General features: G+C 44.1%; 1 protein-coding gene across 2 annotated transcripts in view; it reads right to left on the reverse strand.

Annotated features, from left to right (window-relative positions):
• LOC122720444 (SAGA-associated factor 29) overlaps positions 1-22,052 on the reverse strand; it is a 234,823-nt gene extending 212,771 nt beyond the window's left edge. For both annotated transcript variants that reach the window (XM_043947185.1, XM_043947184.1), the window contains exon 1: positions 21,847-22,052. The gene's annotated coding sequence lies outside the window, so the exon portion shown is untranslated. The remainder of the gene's footprint in view (positions 1-21,846) is intronic.
• Positions 22,053-24,458: the final 2,406 nt, after the last annotated feature.

Raw genomic sequence — 24,458 nt, forward strand, 5'->3', positions numbered from 1 at the left:
ACGTCAATTAAACGCCAACGAAGGAACTGAAGCTTCCCTTGCCCGTAGCAGTTTCCATCGAAACTTTTACCTTCGACAACGACCGTCGGGTGAACACGGGAATTAAATTATCCCCCGATCGGGATTCGCGATTTACCAAGTTCTCCAGGCAAAACTTCTCCTTTCGAAATCGAGCCTAATTTGCCTAATTTAAATTTCCAATCGATACACGCTACCTGTATAAAATATTTTCAGACATAATCGAAGAATTAAAAAAAAGAGAAATAGACAAAGATTGAAAATATCGCTCGAATAATATTCAACGAAGGAAGACAACGTACCCTCCAATCAACTTTCTTCAACGCCACCGTGCCACGATCCACCGATGGCAAATTCGAATTGAGAAGCGTGAAAAACGCATTCCTCGATCATTACGCGCAACTGCATATTGCCTGAACACGCATCCTCTCGTTCGCTTCGACTCCTCCCCGAACTCGGACCACAAATCACGCGAATGACGTTACTATCAGTCCGAGGGACAGCCGGCAGTAAAGCCACGGCACTTGGGTTCGGTCCAGGCTTGACCCATCCGCGGGAGGGTCAAGCGGCCGTAACGCAGCCGGAGAAACTTCTGGCTGCTCGTTCCTCCTTTCGTTTGTTTCTTCTTCTTTCCTTTCCTCTCCTTCCCTTCGAAACGCGCGTGACCCCGCGTCGGTAGTTCGGTGTATAGAGACATCGCGCGCGAGAGCGGATCTTCCTCGCGCGAGTCCCTCTCGCGGGTCAACAGGTGCATAAAATTTGCGGTACGCGGAAATTGGCGGGGTGGCGGCCGTAAAATCCGTTGCACCGGCGGTGTTCCGGCCGCGGCGCGTCGCCTCGATAAAAGGAAGATTTAGGTTGAACGGGCTGCACACCGGTATCTTTGCAAATTGATCGCGGGGAAGGATATTAACGGCGATGGATCATCGGTTCGTTGAATCGTGAAGCCACGGCGTGGTAAATTATTGGCGTAATATATTACGCGGCTACGGCTGAGAACGAAACAGGAGTAAATCTTTTGGGCAAGCCTCGAGAACACCCTAACGCGCCTTCTTCTTCTTCGCGCCTTGTTTTTGTTATTACGTTAATGATTGGCCTGGGTCTAAGGAACATTGGCTTGGGGTCGGATAAGGATACGTGCTGGCGAAACAGATATATAAGTTAATAACTTCCGAGGCGCAATAACCAATAACGTTTCGATATTCGTTTTTTTTATACGGGAAAAGTATCCGCGCGACGTTTTCACTTATATATATATACGTACATATAACGTTTTAAGACTGACGTGGAATGTAATAGTATTCACGCGGTGGTTGGGGAACGCGTCAAACGTAACGATGAGAGATGCGGTTACCGCTGCGAGAAAATTGATCTTCCCGACCAATTGACACGAGTGGTAGTGTTTCAGTGGGAGTAGATTGGAAGAAAAGGTTGTTGCGATTCTATCTCTCTCTCTCTCTCTCTCCTACCCAAGTTCTCCTCTCTTCGAACTTTCAATATGATTACACCGATATCGGCATTGTGCAACAAGTCTGTATAGACAATGGACGCCGGATATCGAATATTCTCGAAAAGGAATGCCTTCAAGTCCGAGCATTAAGTATCCCTATTCCCCCCCGCTCCATCCCAAGAAATTTCTTCCCAAGAAATTTTCCTCTCGGAGAAAAATTTCAAAAATTTCCGGTAACGGGCAGTTTAACAGACGAATCTCCAACGAATCGATCGACCCTTCCACTTCCGCGTATTTACATAGACTCGCGCCGTTCCTCCAGGCATACCCCCACGTTATTATCTTGTTCGATGTGTACACGTGCGGAGTTTCTATTCACAGGGACGATCACGCAAGATCTCGGGAGACAAGCGGGATTAATCACGGTTACCGATACAGCCGTTCTTAATTGGCAGCGGGTGACGTATCTATTAACGGCGAGCAGAGAAGGGAGCGACGAAGAGTCTCCACGCGATTCCCAAGATTGGGCAAAGCGAGAGGGGAACACGAGAAACGGGTAGAAGAGTAATGCGTAATATATAGAGGCGCGACACAGCGGCGAGATAGCGCGCCAGTCAGGACGAAACAGGGATAGTTACACGCTGTGTCCCCGTTGTGCTCCACGCGTTGCGAGAGAGAGAGAGAGAGAGATGGAGAGGTTGAGCGAGAAAAATGGTATTCTCTGTTAACATGGCTGTTACCGCTCAGAAATTAATAGCGGCTTCTCTAATTGATACGTAGAATGACTGTTGGACTCCCCCTTCTTCTCGCCAGCTCTCCTCCACCTTTATCTGCCCTCCACGATCGGCCTCCGGATCGTCCTCTCTATCGCGCTTATCCTCTAGACACGGCTCGATGACTCCTCGCTCGCGCCGTCGTTCCATCGGTTTTGTGCGTCCCTTTGCATACCGTTGCTCGCCTATACGATTCACGCGCTCCGCGGACACGTGCACGCGCGGGAATCGGCCGGCCGATCGCGGCGGTATATTAAAAAGATAATCAGCTCTCGGCTCTCGAGAGGAGGCTGGCTGGAGGATCGTCGAATTTTCCAGCCCTCCTCGGGGAGGAGGAGGAGGGAGAGGGGAGGCAGAATCGTCGAAGAGAGGGAAATTCCTTCGGGGATCTTCTCTTTCCGCGTTGATTCATCGGCCGATGCCGCATCGGGCCTCATTAAAGGTCCAACGCTCGCTGGCTGCATAATGACGAGGGTTTCTCACATATCCGTGTAATTAAAAGTTATTCCTCCCATCGTTGATAATTATTTTTCCACGTAACCGCGGCACCAAAGAGAATCCAAGGTAGCGGTTACCTCGATCGCGCGTACGATTGGAGTATTACGAAAATTGCTTAACGTCCGGTAGAGGTAGTCACCTTTCGAGCTTCTATTTTCTCTTCTTCTTCTTCTTCTTCTTCTTCTTCCTCTTCTTATGTACGTTTGAATACGTAATCGCGATGGACGAAATCAAATATTGAGAAAGAGCGTACGGTCCCGTTTTCGTTCGCGACGGTAGTCGAGCGAACGTGATCGAAACCACGAATTAACATTGATTTCGATCGGTTGCAGCGGCGGCACGACCACGATTTCGTCGCGAACAAGCTTCTTTATCCCCGGGCGACATCCGCGCCAGAAATAACGTCACCCACGCTTCCCGGTATCCATCTCTCGCGGTGGGATCCACGAATTCCGTTCCGCTGTGGATTTTCGGTTCGAATCATCGGGGGGGAAACGATTCGTTTGCTTACCTTTCGCCGTACCCGCGGCAACGTATATGCCTCTTTCATATCCCGCTCCTCTTCGTGGAATATGTCGTGCTTTTACGAACCCGTTTGTATATATACATTCGGCAGGCACATGCTGCCTCACAGACACACGGCGTTGCCGCTTCAACTCGGACGACTCGATGTCTTCTTGATTAACTGTTGCACCAATAACCCAACGTTGTTCGCTCGCCAACGAGATTTGTTTGCGGATCGAGGTACGGCACATCCGATCGATGATCAATAATGGTTCGTCTAATATTTTTATAGATTACATTGTATCTTGTAAAGGATTCGCGTCGAGGAAGTTTGGCTTGGCCGTTTACCGAGCGACCATTTCACGATTTAAGAAAAAACGGTTTCGAAATTTATATTTGCCCTTGTCATCATCGATCTTGTCGAGGCTTTTCGTTATCGCGGGAATTTATCTACGTCGACACGGAGAATCTCTTCGAATAATTCCAGACGTGTTATAAACAGAGGAATAATAATAATTCGCGCTATTCGACCGTATTATTATTGTCGAGCGTGTCGAAATAGTACACAACCTTTCCTAAATAGACTCGAATGTTGGCGACGATCGTAAGGATTACAATCACGAGGCATTGCTCGCCGTGATCACAGTCTTTTCGACGCTCCATCACTTTCCATTTCCTGCAACGCGGCTAAAGCATGCATGTGCACGCTTCCACAAAGCCTTCTTTTAAAGCGACGCGGATTTGTACGGAGTTTAAGAGCCCCGGCAACGCCCATAACGACTCGCTTTCCACATACAGTGAGACGCGGCGAGAGATGAAGAGCAATAAAGCGAAACGGCATCGTTCTGTCCACAAGGGGGAGGGAGGGAGGGAGGGAGGGAGGGAGGGAAAGACTGATTCGATCCCTCGAACCACGGCAACGTCGACGTCCTCCTTCGGATTTTTTTTCTACTTTTATTGCCGCTGCTGGAACCGCTCGTTCGATGTAAACGCGTGTGAAACGACGCTTTATTAGTTTATTTTTCGGGCCCCCCTCATTCGTTGGAACCGTATGCGCGGTCACCGCACCGCCACCGCTGCTTTAAATCCTTCTGCTGCGAGTGGGATCGGTGTTTAGGAACTAACCGCAGAATACGGGAGTGTCTTTTCTCTCTCTTTCTCTCTCTCTCACTTTGGTTAATTCGAACGAGATACTACGTGCCTTCGCGTAAGAAGAATTTTCTTCAGATAATTGGTCTATGAAATCGAGACGATGATTGGAATATTTTAAAAAATTAGCGAAACAGTAATATCTGAATTATTAAAAAAAGGAACGTATACTCGAGAAATCAAGTCAGTAGAAAATTAAATTCTTCTTATGCCACTCCCTTAATTATTCCGATCCAATATATACAACAAGACGTAATCCAACATACACACCCTCACTTCTAATAGAATATTCGTGTTCCAATAAATCCTCCCTCCACTTCTGATCCCGATAAAACGTAACCCGGAACGTCTATTCCAGCATGGAAGCACGAAAAATCTTTTGAACTTTTAAGAACTTCTCGCGAAAGAATACGCGACGTAATGGCAAGTCTCGCGTTCGAAAAGGCATTCGTGGCTGTAAGATAAACCTGGCCTAACGCTTGGGTCCTTATATAGGAAAGGCGTTTAATTAACATTTCTCTGGATGACTACGGGGAGCCGGCAATTGCTGCATCGCGTCACTCTCGTTCGCGCTCCCGCATCGACGCCGCATCGTTGCTTAACCTCTCGATCCTCTCCGTGTACACGCTGTTAGAAAAACGAGTTTACGAACCATTAAGACGTTTGACTTGAGTTTGATCAACGCTTTTTTCTTTTCCTTCTCTTTTTTCCTTCTCTTTGCAAACAGGCAAAGAACGTACCGTCATACGATCCCCGTGGATCGTCCGTGTTCGAGATTCGCAAGAAGAAAACATAGCAAGATGTCGAAACGGATCTCTCGCGAGCGAGTCCCTTTTGGTAATGCCAAAGGCGGCGTCCTCGTTAATGAATGACGAGGAGGTGAATGAGCCGAGGCATCCGCCGAGGCAATCAATGTCAATCAATCTATGCTTCTTCTCGCGATCGTGACTACGATACGACTTGTTATCACGTAACTGCTATCTCACGTAACTTGTACGAAGGAAGAGATTAATCCTGACTTCCAATGCAACTACCAGTTTTCGAACAAAGAAGAAATCATCTCGAATCTTAAACCGTTCCTTCGCCATTCGAAACAAAAAGTTTGAAGAAAGCAAACTTTCCTTCTTCTCGCCTACGATAATGCAAACGAATCCCCTTCGGGGTTATTCGACGAACGAACAAGCTACTCGCGCGAGGGTGGAAGCGAGGGCGGAGCCAAGGAGGAAAGCCGGTGATTCCGGAGGGATCTCCTCGTCTGGCCTCGTCGTTAATCAACTAATTCGGCCGAATGTTAAATTGCACCGTCCGCGGCACACGTCTGTCTATCTGTCCGTCACGCTGTCCGTACACGTAATCGCGTGTCCGGTGATTATAGGACTCACTACCGATATCCACCACTTACACACCTGGAACCATGCATTACAATAAGTACGTGTTCGTGGCTTGAACCATATCTCGCCTCTCCCAATTGTGAATCACGAAATATACATATATATAACGTTCGTACTCGACCACTTTGTAACTTGTAGCGAAGCTTCGTTTCAACAAGTAGTATCCAATCGAATTAATCTCTTACCCTTACTTCTGCTCAAAAATCTCAAATGTAATCGTAAAATACGGAGGAGGGAGGGGACTTTACGACGCAGAGAAGTGCGAGAGCACAGAGGACGGAAGGATCCGCAGGATCGGTTGGTAATTCACGGATCCAGGAGGCGGCCGGTCGCTCGTAAATCTCGGGCATCGATTTCACCGGTTTTCGGCTAGACAAGCGGCCGACACGCGGGCCGCGGCGGGTCGGCCGCATTAAGCGGCGAGTTACAACTGTTAGAACACGGGAACAACCGGGCTCGGGCCCCACCCGGCCCCTTTTTATGGCCCCTCGTGCCTCTCCGCTCGCCCAAAACGGTTTTTTGCCGCCTCGTTCGGAATTCAGGCCCCCCTCCCCCCACGCAAGGGGCTCGCGCGGGGCCGACACGATGGCTCTACAGGGAAAAGGGGTTGAGGGAACAAGATGGAACGAGGGCAGGAAGGAGCGGACGGCTCGGGGGAGGAAAGGGGACGACGAACAGTCATTACTCGTTGCTTTTTACCCGGAATTCGGTCGAGCCGACTCGCCACGGGACGCTCGGCGTTTCGTGCTCGTGCATACGGGAGGGGCGGCGACCAAAGGGACCAGCAAGAAAAAACGAGGCGTTAGTGAAAAATGTTGCGCTCTCCGCGCGACGAGAACACGCTCGACGCGATACCGAGTCGGGGGAAGCCGCAGAAATTTTTCTTCGAATACGTTTCTTGCGTTTCTTTTGCGTACGGGGATGTCGGTCGAGCAATTATTATGGTGCACGACTCTTACTGTGTCATTATATTGTGTCGGCATATACTGGATATACGCTCAACGGTAATATTAATGGTGTGGTATGGAGAACGTAAGAGAGAGATATTATTATTATTATTATTATTATCGGAGGGAAAACAATTTCTCTTCGATATAAGTTTTATTTTATTTTAAAGTTGCAGCTGCGTCTAAAGTTATCGATATGTTGATTAATTTTTTCGAGTTAAATAACTCGAGCTTGACGGTGGGGCGAGTGATAAAGTTTCGTAAAGAAGTTCTTGGAAAGTTATTGGAGTTATTCGAGATTGCTCCGTGAAGAAAGAAAGTGTAAAACTGTAATAAAATGTTTGCACGACAAAAGTTTATGGCCTATAAGAGCGTGCGATAATTTCTAAACGATTACACGCGCGCGTCTACGTCTCCCGCATACGAAATTCTGTTTCTCTTAGCCTTTGTATTAATAATAACCTTATAGCGAATTCTTACCGAAAGGGTGTACCTAAATTAAGTCATTATGCAGGACTAAGCATACACGATACGGGCATTTTCGAGCCTCGAAAAAACGGAGCTCTATTTAACAAAATAATACTCTCCATTCTCCACTCGTCTTTTTCACGGGAGGAATCGAGGTGTAGCACGCCTTGCGGAACGGGGTACACCTTGTGTAAAAGAGAGAGAGAAAAAGAGAGAGAGAGAGAGACAAACTTAAAACGCCTGCCGATTAAACATACGATCCTACATGCATCCATTAAACGACTTAATTTCGGTGGCGATGAGTGTATTGGACATTAGTATGTATAGGCTGTTTCACGAACGATTAAACTCGAAGTTAGGAACGAAAAAGATTTAACGGCGAATGATCCTCTTGTTAATTGGCTCGTATCGCGATCCCATAACGATCAATTTTTCCAGAGGATCGACGTAAGTATCGATGTCATTACGCACTCTGCCCTCGTAACGTAGCCACCTCGTCGTTTAAACGCGATCCATCGTAAAACGATCGTGGCCGAATTGCAAAGGGAACAAAGTAGTAACCGCTTATTTCCGTGCGATTTCTCACTTGTTGAGCGCAGCCGGCCGCACGATCCGATGCGAACCGAAACGTCGCCTCTCGAAAACCCGTTAGGTCTCTCTCTCTCTCTCTCTCTCTCTCTCTCTCTCTCTCTCTCTCTCTCTCTCTCTCTCGCGGTGTATACATCGCCGGTCGATATCCCTGAAATAACAGGCTTGCTTCCGGTGATCGGATGATGCTGCCGTGGCCGCAATCAGCCGCAATTGCGATACTTTGAATGCAAAATTGTCGCTCGTTCGAGGCGCACTCGGTGTGCCGTTATGATTGACTTCTTCTTATACCGGTATTCACGAGCGTAACTTTTGAACCCCGAGAGCTCTCCTAATACCCACACCAGATTTATCCTCTAAACTTGGCTCGTTCGAACTGACCGATACCACCGCGGAATACGGATACACGATCGATGATACGTGGTATTTCTTGCCGTATTTCCAACCACCGCGAAATTAGCGGTTTCGAATGCTAAGATGCCGTTTCGCAACTCGCTTACGTCACGCGAGTGGAATTCCTCCAATCGTATCGCGCGAATATCTATATCGGGGGGAAGATTGAGATATAAGTAAAATAAAATTGTACTTCTCGACATAGGGGGCGGCCAGATAAAAATTCTTCAGAGAAAGCTCGGTTCACCATCCATTTCACGCCGTCCACCTTCGAATCTTCCATTACTTCCGATCCTTATATCGATGATTTCGCTCTTTCGTTCCCCTTAATCCCCATAAATCTGCCAATTCGAAGCCTCAATTTTCCCTAAAACACAGATATCTCCGGTATCGCCGTTTCACGGGCGAAATCGCATAGCGAAACCCCCGTGGAGGGGCAAACACGGTGGACGACGTATTGTCGGCTGAAATATATTTCATTCCGCTTATCCGGTGCTCTTAACCGGTAATACCGTGCTCCACTTGGGATATATCACGGATTCAGCTGACTTTCGCCTTTCGGCGGGTCCGTACCGGAAGTCGGGCCCCAGACCGAGAGAGAGAGAGAGAGAGAGAGAGAGAGAGAGAGAGAGAGAGAGAGAGAACTCGCGGCGCGCTCCCGTAATCGACCGATCACCGGGGCCCACCAATGTAGAGACATTATTTCTCCGTCGAAATAGGTCGTGTAAGTGCCTTCGTGGCCCACGTGCCCCCATGGTGGACACTTCCAGGTAGATATCGCATCGTAAACGAAAAAAGAACCGATACACACGGTCGGGCGGGGAGGAGCGGGAACAATGGAAGGAGTAGGAAGGAGAGAGAAAGAGAGAGAGAGAGAGTACGGAGAGTACACGCCAAGATAAAGACGGTAAGTGAAGCGAGATTGGAGGAGAAACAAAGAGATAGGAGAACGGGAACGAAAAGGGTATTGGTGTATCGGGCGCACGCCTCTATTCCTCTGCGAGTCGCAGAGCTCCCTCTTCCTCCTCCTCCCCCTTGTGTCACAGCTTCGAGAGGAATGACGTTCGTTCCGGATTATTTATCGTCGTGAAAAATACTTCGAAGTGTCCCTCGTCTCCGGCCCGCGATAAGGGACAACCTCCTCTCCTCTCCGTTTCACTTTGGTTCCCGTGGCTGTATCGGTGGTACAGCCACGAGTCTGGTTTCGACCGTTTTTCCTCCTTCCATCCCGTGGTTCCCCTTATCTGAGCTTTGTTCCGACCGACGTTCCGAACCCCATTCGCCCACGTTAACCCTTGGGAATGGAGCATCGGCCTCTGCGAGCGAGCAACGGAACGAGACGAAGAACGTGAAGGGACGACGCGACGGGGAAAAGAATATCGAAGGGGGCAAAGGTGATCGAACCATTTCTTTCCTCCTCCTCCTCCTCCTCCTCATCTCTGCGCCCTACAGATTTTCTTCATCGCGAAAACCACGTCCATTTCTCCTTTCTTCTTCTTCCGTTCGTCTCGTTTTATAATATCTTTTCCGTTTAGATGTAAGCTTGTAAATTGTATTAATCGAGAAATATCGTGGAATCTTTGAAATTCCTTTGATCCGTCTGCAGCGATCGAGAATAAGTAAAAAAAAAAAAAACAGCAGAAATGTTGGCAGAGAGAGTCGAGTCGAGTCTCGTTTCTCGGTAAGTTTTATATCGTATTTTAGATCGTATCGCGAATGAATGGTTTATTCGGCGCAACATTCGACCAAGGTCACCGATAGCTATTGCTTTCTCGTTCGCGTGGGTGGTCGGTGGATGACTAGCTGCCGTGTTTCGCGAATAATCACGTATTCCTGTGTGGAAAAACACGCGTCACAGCTCTGAATCATTGTCATCGATATGCAGCCACGCGCGGCTCTTTGCACACGCGCGAATCCTTTATTAAACGTTACGAATGCCGTTCACGCCTCTCCACCCTTTCGTTCACTCTCTCTCTCTCTCTCTTTCTCTTTTAGTAGAGCATGGCCCCTATCGGTATTTCATGGAGAGGCGTGAATGCTTTCTGGTACGCGCGTGCCTGCGGCTAACCTCACGGCCGAAAAACCTGTTCGTCGAGACTTCCTCGTTGGGATCCTTGAGCGCCGGATTCTCATTCGGAAACCGAAAGAACGCGAAGGTGAATTCTGACGGTCGTGAAACTTCATTGTTCGTATGATGTACGTACGCCAAGCGAGTGTCTCTTCGTTAGCGGTAAGAGTGGAGTTTGAATCAGATACTCTTAACGCGAAAGTTAACAAAGTTATTTCCTCGTATTATGTAACATGAACACGTACGTATATAGAAGAAGATGTATCGTTTAAGTAAGATTTTGCACGATCATTATATTCATTTTTTATTCAAGCGAATCATTTATAATATCATCATCGGTTTTTAATTGATAATTTTGGATAGAAGAAGATAAAATGAAATATAATTTAGAATAACGCATCGAAAGTGTTGGAAAATCTAATCCGTAGTTTGGCTAAAAATAATATTACTCCTTCCCTTTCCGTTTCTTTCTTTTTTTTAAAAAGGTATATCTTTCAACGATCGAAGAAAGATTCCAAGAACGGCCTACCATAAAAGAAAATTCCAAATCAAACGTCGTATTACAACTTGAAAATGTCGGCGGTCTGGTTCACGAGAATGTAATCGACGTATTAACCCCGTCGAAATATCTCTTTTCGAGTAACCGGACGAATCCGTGGCCGGTGATCACGCGAGGGATTAATGTCGGACACAGCAAATCGGACTGCTTCGGCGTGGATCTGATTCGTATAACGTGCGAACAAGTCCCAGAATCGTCGTGCCGCTCCCTTTTTCGCGCGTGTTCCACCAGAGATACGACAACCGGGATTAGCGTCAAAGTAGAGACTTTACGCCGGTTGATAAAGTCTCTTTCTCCCTCCTCCTTTCTCCCTATGCACCGTCTAAGTTCCATTTACGAATAAATTTATTTTTTTTAACTTGTCAACCCGGATCTCGTTCCGATAATCCTTGTATCGCCCATTTCTGACACCGTATTTTTATTCAATTATTATTAAATGATTAAAATCGTTCGAAAGAAACGACACGATGCAAATTTTACACGAACCGCGATTTCGATTCCCTTCCCATTTCCACGAGCCTTTCTTATCCTAGCTTTTCGTTCGAAGAAATATAATTCAATATTTCGCAATGATCTCGAAATCCTCGGGGATTTCTAATCTTCTAAAAATCTTCTCAACTGACCACGACAACACGTCTTTCTCTACAACATCTTAATACCCCGGCTGGAACACGATACTTTTTCGGTTTGATCGTTATTAACCTCTAATTAACAAGAAGATTTGTAGCCTCAGACGATCGTGATGGTTTGTCAACGAGATGTTATCTACGTACGAGAACGACTTTAGCCGCCATCTTTTCCGGCCCGGTCTATGTCTACCCCTGCGATCCGTGTCTCTGATTCCACGATTATTTCGACAGGATATCCGGAATGAGTCGCGCCTTGTCAGATAACATTCACCCCCCGCGATCTCGAGGGCGGAACCTGGCGGGAGTCGAGACTATATCGATAAGAATCTTTGTTAACAAGTTTCGTTATATCATTTTCAAATTAATTCTCCCTTTAATTCTTTCCAGAGCTGTGGAATGTGTCAATTGACGAGCATGATCGAATTTATTTAATAATAGTTTCTACAAATTATCGAAAAATCTATCCGTTTAAATTGATATTGTTTGAAATTTGATTGTAATTCCTCGAAATTTTAAAAAGTAGAATACTATAAGAAGTTCGAGTACGAAAGTTTAGCTGTGAAATTAAACCGCTAATTAATTAAAATGGGACACAGTTATCGGCACAATAAACACGAAAAAGGAAATGAAACTTTGTTATTTGTGCGATTTCTCACACGAAACGACAGTCACGCGAGCGTTTGTTAGCATAGCCGTGAGAGGCGTAAAGATAGAGACAAGTAAACGGGTATATCCATCTAAATCCACCTAAATAGTTAACGACAAAAACGTTAAGACATCGACGTTGATAAGAAAATTAAGATCTTATCCACGGTTAATTCCATAAATCGGTCTAATTACGTCGAACGACCATCACGATAAGAATGAGGATGATAGTGGCCGAGCCAGATCCGTAATTAATCCCTTTCTTACTTTCTCTCTCTATCCCTCTCCTCCTAAAACAGCTTTCCTCCTTTTCTCAGGAAAGTTAGGAAAAATCTACGTTCGATCGCGATACACAATTAGCTGTTTGTCAGAGGGGAACCCTCCTCGGTGGTCAGTGATCGCTACACAGAGGGAGGAATCTTTCACCACATCTGCTTTCGATGCTTTCGCAATAAGGGAAACTAGCCGGAATAAGAAACGCATTCTTCGTATTGTGCGTGCACAATGGGGGAGGGGACGATCCAGCGGAGGCCAATTTGTCGAACAAGTGGAGGGAATCGAAATACGAGATATACTATTTTCTCGTTTATTCGGTTGGACATTGGATACCGGTGAAAGTGGATAGTATTCTCGAAGGCGGAAAAATAGATCGTCGCGTCCTGGTATTTTAATTAAAAAAAAAAAAAAAAAACAGACGCAAGACTTAATTAACCAGGAGGAATGATTTATTCGGACAGATAGGATAGGAAATGAAAGTACGTTAAATTCGAATCGATCGCGTACGGAACGTATTACGAAACTTGTGGAATTAATATCACTTTCTCACGGAACGAACGATCATCGAAACGAAAAAAAAAAAAAAAAAAAAAAAAAAAANATTCGAACGAAATCCGAAGGAGCGAGATCCCGTCGCGAGGAGGAGGTTTATCCAAAGGATCAGAAAATCGCCTCGCCGTGTCTGTCGCCCTCGCGTATCGCAACGCGCCATCGGAATACACGAGCCGCGAACGAATAACGCCAGTCCATCAGGGAAGGCGCGCGGCTCTTAAAGCGTCGTTAAAGACACGATCACATCGGTTTTTCTCGCTGGTGAGCCGAGCTAGAAGGGGGATAGGGGAAGATTTTTCTGGCGGAGGGCACGGCGTGTACTACCGCGGGGGAAACATTTCCTTCTTGAGCCGTCAATAGGCACCGACACACGTCGTCGGCGGTGGCTCGAGGCGGGCCGGAGGGAGGCTAGTTTGCTACGTCCGATCTCGAAAGAGCAAAAACACGTCTTTTTAACGCGGCCACGAAGGCGACGCTCGGCCGGTCGAACAAAACGAGCACGAGCCAAGGCGGATTCGGAATATCGAACGAGCGAAAACGCTTTGTAGAAGCCGTGCGAGCGGCCCCCGAGTTCCGAGAAAACGAGATCGGGAGGAGATCTCTCCTGGCTCTCGCCTCCCTCCCCGCCTCGTTTCCTCCTCGCTCTCTCTTCCTCGCTCTCCCTCTCCGGATGGCCGGCCCGCCAAGTCCACGACAACCCGACGACGTGTCTCCACGTCGTCCATCTCCGTGTCGTTCTAGGATTCGCACGATCCTTCCTCGATCGCCGACAGATTCGCCCCGATCCCTTTACCCTCCCCTATTCCCTTTATCTCCCCGCATCTGTCCACCGTAGCGGCCCTTAAGTGTCGACGTTTCGACCGACGTAACAGCGGTGCTGGACACGAGGAACGCGAACGGGCGGAATGAAAAAAGGAGGAAGAGGGGGCACCGATTCTCGATCGCGATGCGACGATTCACCGCCTCAAGGTCGTTCTTCAAGGACTCGAGATCTTTCCCGCGCGAGGGAAGGTGGATCGCAAGAAAGGTGGATCAAATTCAACTGTTCCAAGAGAGAAACAACGGAGAGTTCTTCGGTGTGGGAATTCTCGCTAATTCGTCGTGTCTTTGCTTGGATCGATGATCCGGAAGAAGCGTATCCCTTTCTTTGCCATTCGTTCGTTCACGGACGATTTTCGCGTGAAATTTCGCAAAAGTTACGCGGGATAGAGGTGTTTCAATCGAGGAAAGAGCACGGTGGTTGATCGTGCATATCGAAATTACGGTTCCACGAGTTCAATCTGATTCACGATATCCGAACGTTATTATTAAGATCTAAATCTTTTAAATAGAATCGTTAAACCTCTCTCTCTAATAGATTCTCTACATTAATCGTTACGAAAATCAACAAAATATTCCATCTTTAAAAAATCTTCTCTATCCGTTACAAATTACGAAGAGATGAAAATCCATTAAAAATCATCAATATATTTATACCTCGAATCCCATTCGTTTCGAAAATATCATTCATCACAATTTTACTCGTGTAAGATGCTCGAAATTGGCAACTGCCACGATATCGACCATCATCTTCGCGATAGCAATTGTGAAACGGATAAACGAATAATAGTGACTCGGTGGAAATCGGTTGGAAGCGGTTCGCATAGCGCCGCTACGTGTCAATCGCGGGCACACCTGCGTGTACACGGTACTACGTACCGGTACCTTTCACGCATTAATGATAATGACACGAAACCTCGATGAAGGACAGACTGGTTTCACGCTCGGAATTCTGAAACGTGCCGGAGATTTATTGCCTCCACTTCGCGCTCGCTGTGCTCACGTGTTAATTCGCTGCATTCCCGAAGACGACGACGACTACGACTACGACGACGACGACGAAGCAAGAGGAGGAGGAAGATAAGAAGAAGAAGAAGAAGAAGAAGAAGAAGAAGAAGAGAAAGAGTGTGTGTATATACACACAGTTGGTTTCGGCCAAGGGAAAAGCACGAGGATGAACGCCGTCAGAGGATTCCATCCTCCTTCGCGCCGCTATAAATTCTCCCTTTCGATTCTCGGAATCGGGAATTTATTAATGCCGCGAGAAGGCAAAGTTTCACTTCGACGATCGCCTTCAGCCGGGGGGGGAATGTGAAGAAGAGGGAAACCGTGACCGTGTTGGACTGGTTTCTGTGAAACGATTCCGGTCTTTTGTTACCTGTTGTTACTTACGTGCTATATTTTATTGATCGTTCTTTCTCTAATTCTTCTTTTCTTCGGGTTAATGAGTGCTATCTCGAAGATAAATTTCGGAAATTTCCGTATGCCTTTGCTTTGTGAGTCATTCGAAAACTTACTATACGCGGATATATTGGGCGTATAAAAATACGTATATCAATTTAAAATGATAAAAAAATTATAATATCCCGTTAAATTAATTCATCATGATTGCAACTTTACGATTGCCTGATAAATTTATCGACTTTAATCTCCGAGTTTTATCTTATATCGCGTCGAGGGATTATCGTTCAAATATCTCCATTGAACGTTAAACCTGGCTTGGAAGTTTACCGCTCGAGTACTAACAATTCGTTTAAACAGCGACAATTCGATAACATCGTCGTTTCCACTCGAATATACACACGACGGTATCAACCATGAGAGAACATCGTAACGAGTTGTCGGATACTCTCGCTCGATTCCGGGAATCTAGAAAGCGGGTTCTGGTTCTTCAGCGCACTTACATCGCGTTTCAAACGTACAAAGAGCGCAATAGACGAGCGCGTAGCGCTTTGTTATCGCTCTAAGTAAATGCGAGAAAGAAAAAAGAAAAATGTAGCGTCGGGTTTACAAAAGTGAATCACTCGAAAATGAAAGAGCTGCGCGCGCGCGCCAGGGTCCCCTTCATAAAAGATCTCAAACACACGCCTATGTGTGTTCTCGCCCGGGCAGCAAAGCCTTGTCGCGAGGCGAAACTTCGTAAAACGCCTCGTGTGTTCGTGGCAAACGAACGACCTACATTCTGTCACAAACTACCATGTACTAAAACTCAACGACGCGGTTGTTTCCTACCTTTTTTTTCTTTTAACTCGAGTTAGCCTGTTGTAAACGAACCGGTTAATCGATCTCGCGAGACCGCCTCCGTATGATCTGCTTTGACGAGGACGAGTCGAGTTTTTCGGCTCGGGTTAAGAAGAGTCCTTTCGAGGCACACGCCCTCGGTCGAACAGCTTCTTTCGTTTTCGACATCGACCGAGCTCGGTCAACGGGGCTAGTTTCGCTTCTTGTAGAGATGTCTACGAGACACCACCGACCCTCCTTTAGAATTCGACCGACTGGCAAGCATCGAGCCATATATGCATATCTGGATTCACGTTTTCCCCAAGCCCGTGCAAGCACGTGCACCGAAAACTACTCGTATTTATCGCGAGCAACTGGTCGTCTCGGTTGAGCTAGAAGCTTTATAAGATGTCACGCACACGAGTGAATCCTGTCACATACGTTCGAGACTTCGATTTACGCACGTTTAACAGCTTCGAGCGCTTAAGAGAAATCTTTTCCTTCTTTTTTTTTTTTTCTTTTTTTTTTTAAATTAAGGTTATTTAGAAGCGTTAACGTTCTAGTAAAGAAATCGACCTCGAAAGGGTTCCGCTTAGATCTCTTTGGATCTCATCGAGACACGATCGTCGCATTTAGATGAAAGGTTACGATTAAGTTTGATTTGTTCCCTGCCAACCGCGTATCGTTCCATTAAGAGTTATTATTTATCGCGTGCACGAAATTAACCTGGTGGAGGAAAAAAATGGCTGCCACCGGATGGGAACAGGTCCCTCGATCGACGGAAAACGTGACTTTGTCCCTGTCGTGAGCTGACTCGTAATTAACGACGCGCGACACAGATCGAGATAATATACGGGGGACGCGTCGAGGCTAGAGAACGCCGGTTTGTAATAACATAGAAACCACTTAGTTTTTTTCCCTTAGGTGCCGGCGAAAGCCGTCTACAGAGAGATTTTTCATTTGCGTCTTCGGCATTGACCCCTTTTCGGGGGACGACGGTTTCCTCTTCCGCGACGCTTTTTAGCTTTATTTTTAGCGGGCCGACGAACTGTTCGCGGAGAACTCGAGTGGTGGTGTTTTCGACGTTTTAAAAGCGAGGAATATGGAGCAATATGTTAGAAATTTTATTATTTTCGACGTAGAGCTTTACTTTAGAGTCTATTACGTAGAAGAACCAGCACTATATTCATATTTTTCTAAATTTATAGTTTCGACAACAAAATTTATCCTTCGATCGGTTCTAAAACAATATGCATCAACGTCATTTTAATCTAGATACGAAGATTGGACGAAAAGTAGGTAATGCAAAAATCAAATTCAACAATTACACTTAAACTTCATATTACGTTGCAGAATCTATAACGATTTCAAAACCCAAAATCCATCAGAATCGCATCGAATTGCTTCTCAAACTTGCCCCAATACTTACGATAAATCTCTAATTCGTGCACTCGATGGATCGAAAAGTCTAAGCCTAAATTCGCCACGGTTAATTCATCGTCGTTAATTCATCGAGCCTTCTCTCTCGTCACGGAGGTGACGAAGATCCGATTTCGTTTCGTTTTCGTATAGGATATTAAGTGAACGGGCGAGAAGTGGAAATCTCGATACACGCACGTGCCAGGATCGATAAATCACGAGGCGTGGGCAACCGTTCGTGCACTTAGCCGCCATCTAATCTATTATTGAGAGTGTCGTTCGGCCGGGTGGCGTTAATGCGAGCCCACCGCCCCGTTTAAACGTCGCCCCGATATTTCGAGCGAGCCCCGACCCCGCGAGAGAATGCTCACCGATGTCCCCTGATTTATTTCTCCCGATGAGATCGAATGGATGCGTGTCGCGTCCGAGACGAGCACTTAACGCGATACCAGTTCCACGTTGCCCCTCTATGGTGTTCGAGAACGGCGGCCTCTTCTTGCGTCTTCGCGTCTTTGGCATTCCGTGAATGGTCGTCGAGGGAACGCGTGTTTGCCTACTATTATCTCACCAAGTGGGTGAAAATCGTCGGGTATTATTTGATTTGAGTTAGGTAATTCTTGGACGTGTCGAGGATTTAGTCGAAGGTAATCGCGTTCCGGTTGTTTGCGCGTCGTACACTTGGGACGAGAGTTTACGTATGTTGGAATAATTTTTAATATATGAACGTGAAAACGGATACGGACAAAGGTTACGTTAATATTCACGAAATGTTACAGATCTGTCGGTGATACGGATCGATACACAACTTATCACGCGGTCGATTCTCTCTGCCATAATCAGACGGCACGTCCTATATCAAACACGTTCTCTTATCCTATCATTTTTCATCCGTCAAAGGTAATATAATCAACACTCCACCAGAGTTTGCCATAACAGAGTGTACAAATTACAAGTTGCCTCGCTCGGTTTATCAAGACCGAGTACCTCATATCGGTATCGCATTCGTTGCTTTATCAAACGCGAATGGTTTATATCAACGTATCGCCCTTGCGTTTTATACATCTCGTCGTATATATCAACTTATGCTGCGACGCCAATCCTCGTAGCAAACGTAGCTATTTATTCAGACATTTCCACGAAAAAGGAAGATCGAAATTTCTAAAAACGAACGAATCACCTTGTTATTTATAGGTGGCACAACGGTGGATAGGTAATTTCCATTCTCCGTCGGACTCATAAGTGGCTCTCGGCCACTGATTTCTCGATGAGGCGCGTGGAAACGTATATAAAATCGGGATATATACCGATAACCTAGCGCGGTTTCCGTCGCGTGTTTTCTCTTCGAGACGACAATTTATTACGTGTCGCTCGAAAGTGAACGCTCCTATGAGCTGTAATGGGCGTAATTTGTATGCATGCCTTCACGCCGGCAAAAAGTCGATATCGGCCGGCCACGCCGTTGAAAACTTGTCTCCGATAACGATTCCTAATAACGCCAGGACGCAGCGCGACACCGGTGAAGCGGGGACTTGGCTCGCGCGCGACTCCGCTCCGCGACGGTGAAAGCGGCTCCGCCTCGAAGAACGTCCGCGCACGCCCGTATAAACTCTGTCATCCTGTTTTCACTTTGAACACCACGAGGGCTCATTAGATCCGACAACGAGGAAACCGAGCGCTCGATCGAATCGGCAACACGATCGATCGATATCCTTGCGATTCGATCGGCTATCAATCAATTAGGCAGACGTCGCGATTTTTCCCCGCGATTTAACGAGAAGTTATTAGTATAATTTAGTCGGATTGGCTTTAACGAGGTTTTAGGTTTCTTTACGAGAATTCTTTGTGAGAATTTTATCAATTATTTGTAACGTAGTAATGATACGTAGTAAAAAAAGTCGTTCCTAAGAAAACTCATTTCCTCGGAAATTATTATTCATATATTCTGATGATTGTGTCTGGATTTGATAAAAGGGGAGCGATTTATGAACGATAAATCAAAACGTTAGACTTTGATTGAAAAATAATAACGAATGACATGCTTCGAGATAAAATATGAATCGTGTATTTATCGTATCACAATTGTTGTGATACTTGCTAAATAATGTGTAACAGTTTCTATACGCACGAGCCGTGTTTGTTTGCGTGTATGTCTCTATATAAAGTTACTTTTAATTTTTCTAGAAGAACAATCGATATCATTGTCGTATAAATGAATGTTGAAGAAACGAACGGTATATTAGCATAACTATTTCTTCTTCTTTTTCATTCAGAATATTCCGAGAATCCTAGATGTTCAAAAGTCAAAAAGAAAATAAAGTAAAGTATCATACTTGCAAATTCTCGCCAAACTAATAATACTCTCGATGTTACTATGTAGTCTATTGGCTTTACACCTACAACTTCAGAGACACGCGTGTGAAATGCATTGAAAGGAATTTCTATCCTATGCGATTGGCGAAATGGGAGAATTCTCTCTATCCACGTTTATAGCGACTTCGTAATAAGCGTCAGGATAACATAGCCACGACATATGCATTAACGTGTCCGTCATCTCGAATCGAACTCTGAGAGGAAAGCAATGTCGATACCGAGAACACCTTCGCGCGTTGAAAGGATAGAAGAAGATCGCGCGAAAGGAGGTGCACCGTGGTCAATAATAAATCAATGAGTAATTAAAGGATAACGGTACGAAGCAAATGAGCCTACGCTGACCACTAGTCTGGACCCGGAACGGGATCCTTTCGTTTCTCTCGCTTCGACGAACATTCCGCTGATGTACGAATGATTTCATCACGAGTTATCCATCATCGCTTCACCTAGCGGTGAGATGTTTGATGATACCGCGCGTTTCGTATGTACTGTTTCGTATGTTGTTGCACCAGTAACAAACAACTAGCTGCATTGGAAACATGACTCGATTTACTCGTGACTGCCACGTTAAGTGCAGCCTGTCAATGTTGTTGATTGAACGAGAAAATTCGCGAGAAATGCCCCGTTATGGAAAAATAAAAATAGAAAAGGAAGAAAACGAAAAACTGATGATTGATAGAATTGATATTGAAAGAATTTATCTGATTTCTAGAATTAAAATAAATTAAAACGTTATTAAAGTTTTAATGAAATATTATTAGTTTTGATATAAAGATAATCGATATCTGCTTTCTCAATGAATTTAAATATTCATTAGAATCTCATAATACTAGACGAATAATAAAAGTTTTAGTCTTTATATAAAAATATTGATAAATATTTGATTTTTTATAACAATCGATTGATATTTTTATCAAAGTTTTAAAATATGAAAAGAAAATTAAAAATTTTAAAGCATCTGTGATATTAAAGTCATTGGTATTTAGTTTCTCGTATCAAAATAAATTGGAATTTGTTATTAAAGTTTCAAAATAATGAAAAAGAAATAAAAAGTTTAAATTGTTTCGTATTAAAATCAATATATAGTTTTCCAAATCAAAAATGTAATTTTAGAATTGTAATTTTTAGAATTTTAAGTGTCTTATCGATTATTCATAGTCAATTCTGCTCGCATTTAATAACAATGATTATTTGATATGGCTCGTGTAATCTTTCTATAACCGTGCATAATGACCGAGACTTAACGCAAAGTATCATCCAACGCACACGCAAGAGAATACGTGTTACGCGGCAATTGCATAACGTCGTTTAAGTGTGCAATATGTCGGTAATTTGCATGTAATAAACCCATCGTATCGTAATACGCGACACAATGCGTGATCAACAGCTTATTCCTAACCGAGGGATTCACTACTGTTAGAGGGCGTATCGCGAACAATAATCATATATCTACGAAATTTACGTTTAAATTTTTCTGCGCAGTTGTACGGTAACATCTGGCGAAATGATAATATCTTGCAAGATTTCGTCGCTTAATAAATTTCCTTATACGTTCAATTACGTGTATTCATGTATCGATGTATTTAGTAGTGTCGGGATAGCTATAAATTAATCGATAATCATCGAGTTATCAATAATACGAATCGCAATTGGTATTGAATGTGTGACGTGCTTAATTGAAAACGTGTAATACGTATTAATATTCGTATTAAGTAAAACTATAAATGAACAATAAGTTCAAATTATATGTCACGCGATGGAAAGAATTATTCTACAAATGTGCCTTCCTATTTTATCGGACGCCATAACCTACAAGCTTACAATCTACGCATCGTATAAGGTATGATATTCTTTACCATTATCGTTAATTTTTTCACGATATTTCTTAAGGTATTTGTTACTTAAGTATAATTTATTCTCTTTTTAATAGGTAATAGGTAATAGATAATATTTTTTTAAAGAATATTTTTTCAAATAATCGTAAATAATTTGATCGTAAATAATATATAGGTTATTAAACTTGTTTTCGAATAAAGATTTTTGCGACGTATTGTAAAACTGCGATGAATCATCACGCGAACGATCATAGTAAAGTAAATATTATTCATACCTGTAATGTTTCGGCCATATAGAAGTTTCGAGAATTCGTGTCTGTTGCTCTGAACGTATCGGCGTATACACAGAAACATCTTTCACACATTGACCTATTAATTTCTACGCTTATATCGTCGATCTCTATAGCAGTATTTCACAACACATCATTCTATTCGCACCTACTTTGCACGTTCGCGTGAATTTCACTACAATTTCACTACAATTTCACATATGCGTCTTTCGTTTCGTTGCAATTTTCTAACGTACTTTTTTAATGGCGGACGCGAATTAATTCTAACGAACAGAGGGCGTGGTGGAACGTGTTCGCAAATTAGCAAACATGGAAGGTTCGCGAAAAAGTACGAAACGCGAGCATCGTGACGTGAGAATCAGTAAAAGAAGTGAAATGAAATTGACGACGGATTGTGCGAACTTGTGAATCTCTTTATTGTGCAACGAGATAAAAACTATAGTTACTTGTGCCATTCTACAGATCTAATTATACGTAGTTCGAAGTGTTTCGTGCAAAGCTAACGACGCAATTTGTGCTGTTTCCTGCCTTCAGAATTACACAGGTTCGTAAAAGCATTTTCTTACTTTTTTTCTTTCTTATCGTGCTTATTATATCTTTTTTCGTAGAATTTATCATGTTATTTATTGACAAAATTGCGATCTTTTGTTATCTATAGTTAGAAAAGTATATTTGAATAAAATATTTTTATCTATTTCATAATGATGAATATCGAGGTTATATTTAATATAATTATATTTATTTAGGTATTCAATTTTCAATTTTTAGTACATTATTTATGAATATTAATTTATAATATCTATATAAATAGTATTATAAATCATTTTAAGAGTAACAAATATTCATTTTAATGAGGCAATAATTTTTTCGAAATATTCAAATCGGAACAAAAATCGAAAGAATGCGTGAAAGAAAACGCGGTTTTCAGGGAAGCACAGATGAAATCACGCTAACCTGAAATTTTGGCAAAAAATCATTCCATCTTCGGACTCGATTTCTTCCACGCATCGGTTCTTGCAAATTAGTCGCGTTCGATTAACAAGACGCGTTCGCGTAACAAGAAACTCTCGCCGTCCAGAGCAAGGGAATGCACTTATCCGAAAGAAAAAGCGAGGCGCAGAATCACGCGAACAATCGGCAAGTTGGACTTTAACCATCGTTGATAAAATTCTTCTATCGTGGTCAGAGATCGTAGGGATCGGTTGATCGATCGATCTACGATCACGATCGAGCGCGATATCTTCGATACTCGATGCAAACGACTGATCGTCGAACGATTTCACCTCGGATGACTATGTGATTCTCTTCGACCGATGAAGACGAGTCCACGGAGCTCGATTTATATCCGATGTCGAAAGAAAGCGAACGATTTCTACGCGAAGAGAGATCAGAGTTAAAAAAAAAAGAAAGAAAATTTATTTTTTCCATGACAATGGTTCCACAGAGAATTTCCGTCAATCATTGTTCCGCATTCCAGAGTATTCGCGTTCGTGGGAGTGGCTTAACATTCGAGCTCACTCTTATTTCGCTCGAGTTCGAGAATAATAGAGGTCTTGCCGCGAACGGTCTCCAGGCTGTGATCTCGAACGGTTCTCCTGCGATTACGCTGACCGTCTTCTAAAGAAAATATCGAACCTCGTGCCAATATATAAAAAATTTCCTTACAAAAATCTAATTTTACGTTAATTGAGAGAATCGTTGAAAACGCGATGCGACTGTAGATTCATATTCAAATTGAAATATCTTCTTATTAATTATCGAACCTTCATGTAGTAAAAATAATGCCTAAAAATATATAGAATTTTCTTTATAAAGTATTATAAAAATTTCATCTTAGCAAATAATTTTTTTTATAATTTTTTTTTTAATTCTTAATTATTAAAACTTAATTTCTTTCTATCCAGTTCTCGTAAACGAAAAATTTAACTCTTATTTTAATGTCTTCGATATAGCTTCGAATTTTCTATATACTACACTTACCAGGAATCAAACAATCGAATCGTCTTAATGAACGTTCAAGTCTCTCCAAATTATCGTACCGAAAATAGCAAAAAGAGTTCGTCGACCTTTCAATTCCACCCAGTAATCGAGTCCTGCCTCATTCCCTAGTCGTCAGCCGGGGTAACGAGTAACGTCTGCCGATTCTCCGAATCGCGATCGGCATGGAAAACTAATTAAGACGCGATTAGCCGAACGTAGGGGGAGTATCATGATCGATTAGTCTACCGATAAGGGATCGTGGTTCGCGGCGCAACCTTAATTAGCGTACTCTTCGGTCCGATTTCTTTCTTTCCTTCCCTTTCGAAGGTCCTTCGATCGAACGCGTGCTCCTCTTCGTGGCAGTTCCTCGCGACGGTGGTCCAGCCGAGTTGCTAGCAGGCAAGCGTAAAAAATAGGCGTATGAATCAAGGATGCTTAAGAATCGTTAGAGTCCCATTGACAAGTCGAAAGAAAGCGAGAGCGGCTTCGCCTACGTGTGCCCGTAAGTCGTGGACAATGCGTAGCTAAATCGTTTAATAGCGATAACAGTTTCTTTGATGCGGATCACTTGCACCGATGATCATCGTCGACATGCAAAAACGTTGGGATAAGAAATG

The sequence above is a fragment of the Apis laboriosa genome, unplaced genomic scaffold (genome assembly GCF_014066325.1).
Source record: "Apis laboriosa isolate Shangri-la unplaced genomic scaffold, ASM1406632v1 scaffold12_cov154, whole genome shotgun sequence".
Taxonomy (NCBI): domain Eukaryota; kingdom Metazoa; phylum Arthropoda; class Insecta; order Hymenoptera; family Apidae; genus Apis; species Apis laboriosa.